At 38.5% G+C, this 5,136-nt stretch overlaps 1 pseudogene; it reads left to right on the top strand.

Annotated features, from left to right (window-relative positions):
- Positions 1-3,089: 3,089 nt before the first annotated feature.
- LOC118837373 lies at positions 3,090-3,418 on the top strand (annotated as a pseudogene).
- Positions 3,419-5,136: the final 1,718 nt, after the last annotated feature.

Here is a 5,136-nt window from a genome sequence, read left to right as displayed (position 1 = left end):
AATTTTAACTGAAAATTAATTACTTAGATAATTTCATTCTAACCCTTAAAAATACAAAGCTATAACCAACGAATTAGGACACAAAATTACCCTGTAGGTCAGTAAATATGTTAATAACATTTCCCATCATTTTGGTTACACATAGCATATGATTTGAAATCTTCCAACAAATGCTTGCTACTCACATTCAAAAGAATACCAACATTTTGTTCCTTACCCAACTAGTTATTAAGGATCCTTCTTTAGACCAAAAGGTCCCTCCAGTACACGAGAGCTCCCTTGTCTGGAAAATGAAACTCCTACAATAACCAAAAGGGATATGGGTAGAATTTAAGGTCATTAGGAAATAGAATTTCTTTGTTCTGCCTTGAAAGTTTGTATTATATAACTACAATTATAGACTTCCAGGGCATGGAGGCAAGAACTTTCCTTCTAGCACATATTAATTTGGAGATTTCAATATTGCATACATTTATTATGTTATAGGGACTGATGTATAAGTAATCATATCTGAAGATAGCAACAAAATAAATTTGCAGGGTGGTCTATTGGTAGTTGGGAGCTGGCAAATGTATAAGATGTGACTTGAGCAGTCCTAAAAGCATAGAGTATGTGCCAGATCCATTCTATGAACATCTATGATTTTTTAAAAAATGGTTTGATTCTCTAAAAGAAAAAAAAAATCTTCTCCAGTGTCCTTTGTAATAGTAATTAAGGTGGGACTTTTTGCTGTTGACCTTTAATGATTCTGGCCTTTGTTTGAATGGGGCAGATAAAGTGGGATTTTTTTTATTTCTCAGCACTGAGACAATTGGGAGCCATTGATTTGTATCTGATGTGATATTGGGGGTGGCGAACTTCTCCATGCCCAGCCTGGGTGAGGTTGCGGCCCTGAACAGGATATATAAGCCCAGAGGTTAGTGTTCTTGCTCAGAGCTCAGAGCCACAGCAGGAGTGGCGCATGACTCTGCGCCAGCCATTACAAAGAGCTCCCCAGCTGTACACCCAGATGTTGATAATTACGAATTGTATTTAGTCTGTAATTCAGGATGCTGGTTTTTCCCCTGAACTAAGTAAATGATATTTGTATGCTGGATTAAAGTAAGATTGTTAACCCCTTAACATTACTTTCCTTAATAAAGCAGACGAAAAGGAACTGGGCTTGCAGCATTCTGCGAGCTGGTTGTCATTGGCTTTACACCCTCACAGCAGCTGCTAGCCAGATTGTTGATACACCTTCCACAAGGGTTGAAACTCCAAGATTAGAGTCACTCTTTGAGCAAAGGAAAACTCCTTCGAATATGCATCTATGAGAAGAATCAAGGTTCAATGCCAATTAACATGTTAATTCTTAACTAAATATAAATATACTTAAATATATAAACAAATATTAATTAACATATTTTGAAATAATGGTGAAGGAAGACTGAAAATGTCTGAGGGATAGACCTAAGCAGGAGACTCTGAGCAACTTGGGAACATCATAAATATAAAAGACAGCTGAGATAAGGAAAACAGGTATAAGGGGTAGCTGAAGGGGGAGGAGGACCCCTGAAAAAAGATATAGAAAGATCATTAAAGGTACATTTCATCTATTTTACAAGCCTCATGTGGACTGGCTCAGATTATTTTATATACCATCAGAGCCAGTCACCTATTTTAACCATAAATTCAATCAGGATTAGGAAAATATATTTTGGATTTGACATTTTTGGGTGATTTTCTTCATTTTCACTCAAATATTCTTTGTCATTGGGCTCTAAGTTTTATTAAATTTCAAATTGAAAATTCAAAGATGTAAAGCCACCATATGAATGCAAAACACAATGAAAGTGCTATTAAACATCAGTATTTTAAACACTTTGCAAATGCATGCACATAACATTAAAACAGCCAAAAGAGGAAAAATGTCAAATTATGAATGGTACTTTTTGCACTTTCTCAAGAATTGTGCTCTTGAGGGGTAAGCATATTTAAAGAGGACATGGACAAAACGTTTCTTCAGCACACTAAAACCACAAAGGATTCTATTTTTTAAAGTGCACTTTACATATGAGATAGTATTTATTAATCATCGAATTGAAACACTACTTTAAAACATAAAAATATCACAAAAAGTAACTTTGTATTTATGTAACACCTGTCATCGTATAAGCTTGAAGTTGTTGAATAATGTTAAAAGCTCCATGTTATTTGACTTTGTGTATTGTTGAATATGAGTGGGAATCATAAGGAGACAACTTTGGAAGTCATATTTTCCATCATCATAAACACATTCTGAACAATACAGTGGAGGCTTTATGGAGAAAAGGTTAACAACAGTGATAGGCAAAGAGAAATAGAAGCTGGTAAGACCAAACTTCATAAACATGGCAATGTGCCTGTCACCTAGCAACAGGCAAGTGCTGGGTAGGCTGATGTCTGAGAGGTCCAGATGCAAGTGTAAACACGATGTTTACATTGTCCCATTGGCCTAAGCTACATGGTCCTTTGGTTTTCTGGTGCTGACATCCAGGAATCTGATTGGATTGCTTATCCTCCCATGATCAAAAAAATGCAGACAGACTAATATAGATTAGAAAGTGGTGCTTGCAAAAGTATTTACTACTTGGATTCTGTATAATATGACTCCTATTGTTGTAATTAGCATATTCTGACATTTGATCGGTGCAGAAACAGTCCTTTAGGCAGAACCATAACTAAGACCAAGCAAATTATACCAGGTTCCAGGGCACTATTGTGGGGTATAATGCTTCCTCCTAGGAGAACAATGCTTCCATGTCTCTTCCTCATGTGAATGCCAAGATGTAGCTCACATTCTGTTCCTCTCAGGCTATATAGGACTGTCCTCTGGGTTGTACCCTTTTCTTCTCTTTTGCCCTAGGTAAAATGTTAGTTAATGTGTTTGTTGAACGGTAATCATGAAATTCTGTTTATTTGTGCAGGACTCTACAAAGGGATGTGGCTCTTTGGTGAAGGTACCACCAATGCAGTTGCATGGAGTCTGCTGTCTCTGCCTCTCCTCCTCCTGACTCACTGCTGTTCCCTCTCACCAAGGAATAAGTCGGTCAGGCAGCCACTCCACTTCAATGGCATTCAAAGACACCGGCAAGACCCTTGTGGAGACAGAAGTGGCCATTCACCGGAACCAGATCACCCTCACCAGCCACAATGTGAAATCACTCGAGAAAATGTGTGCTGACCTAATTAGAGGAGCCAAAGAAAATGCCAGCTAAGACTTCGAATCACAACTAGAAAAACTCCTTGTGGTGAAGGTTCAAAGACTTGGGATAGTTTCCAGATGAGAATCCTCAAATGCCTTATTGATTTGCACAGTCCTTCTGAAATTGTTAAGCAGATCGCTTGTATCAGCATTGAACCAGTTGTAGAAGTTAAAGTCACCATTGCAGATGCCTAACCAATTATCTCTTTTAATAAATTGATTGCAACTATTAAAAAAAAAGAATGTGTGAATTTAGGGGAGACAGAGCCAAGATGACAGAGTAGGAGGAAAAGGACTGCCAAGCTCCCCTCCACAAAACTCATTTAAATAGCTGCAGAAAATGTACTAGATTGAATTCTGATGGGAAAATCCAGGGAAAAAAAATTCACAGTGAGTCATTTGGATAACCTGATTTGACATAGGAAGAGAGAGAGGAAGATCTGCAGACACTTGGAACCAGGGTGGTAGGTGGGGCAGCATGTCACACTTAGAGCACTAAGGTGACCAGAAAGAGGTTGTGCACCAGGCAAGAAGAGATCCCAGCCCCATCCCAGGGCTCCATCAGACCAATACCAGGGTCTTGCATAGGGGACAGGTACAAAGTCCCTAATCACAGGAAGGACTGAGAAGGGGACCTGCTCTTCAGGGTGGTATTCTTGAGTATGGAAACCCTGGATTGTGTACCAAGAAAGGAAGAAGTTTAAAAGCCAACAAGAGTAGTAGCAGCAGTCAGATCCCAGGCACAGACACCATTTCCCATTTATAGCCCAGCCTTAGAGGTGTAACCAAGGCAGGAATTCCAGACCAAAGGAGAACCTACAATTCTGCCTCTCTCAACCAGCTCTACTATTTTTAGGGAATATAGAGGGAGTCCAGGCCTGAAAGTGCTTCTATTATGTCTTGATCTTTAAAAAAGAACGCAAAGGGAAGGAAAAAATAATGTACTGGGAGGAGGGAAGGTTCCTTCCTAGGGAGAGGAATATATTGGAATGAGGCAAAAGAAGTTCCTCTCTTTTAGAAGGAATTTCCCATTCCTCTCAGTATATTACTCTTTCCCTAGGTATGAAAATGATGTTTAGGGGAAATTATCTCACTTAATCGGATTATATAAGTAGATATCTACACAAACAATGAGGTTGGGGTGAGAGGTAGTAGCTGACACTTCAAGCTCACTCTCATCTGAACTGGTCAAAAGAAAAAAGAATACACAGGCACACACAGTTGGGTATAGAAATACATTTCACCCAACAGGAAAATAGGAGGGAAAAGATGGGGGGGTGGGGAAGGGAGGAGTAGAATTTAAGGGAGGAGACTAAAGAAGAGATTAGTCCTAAGCAAAATAAACTCAAAGGATATACAAAAATATTCATAGCTCTTTTTGAGGTAGCAAAGAATGGAAATATGAAGGAGTGTCCATAAATCAGGAGATAGATGAACAAGTTATTTGTATATAAATTTTATGGAATACTTCTGTGGTGGTTTCTTAAAGTGATGAGCAACCACTATTCTAGGGGATGAATGATGAAGCATACTACCCATATTCAGATAACAAGATGAAGGACACAAAGTACAAAATGAGACCAATATTTTTTGGACATGGCCAGTGAGGAGGGTTGTTTTGATTGACTACATGTTTGGGGTGTGTGTGTGTGTGTGTGTGTGTGTGTGTGTGTGTGTGTGTGTGTGTATACATGCTCATTTGGGGATGGGAAGGGTTGGGGGTGAATGAAAAGGCACATATTGGTTGATTGAAATATGTTTTACAATTTTTAAAGGAAAAGGAAACGAACACTTTAATTTATCTGATTCAGTGAAGTATTGGAATGTGATTTTAATCAACTCAAGTAACAAGGATATTTTCATGCCATTTCACATAATAAATTAAACCACATTCACATTTGGGATAGGGACAT

This window comes from Trichosurus vulpecula, chromosome 2 (assembly GCF_011100635.1).
Source record: "Trichosurus vulpecula isolate mTriVul1 chromosome 2, mTriVul1.pri, whole genome shotgun sequence".
Lineage (NCBI taxonomy): Eukaryota > Metazoa > Chordata > Mammalia > Diprotodontia > Phalangeridae > Trichosurus > Trichosurus vulpecula.
The sequence above is the reverse complement of the archived record's forward strand: the minus strand, read 5'-3'. Positions and strand labels throughout refer to the sequence as shown.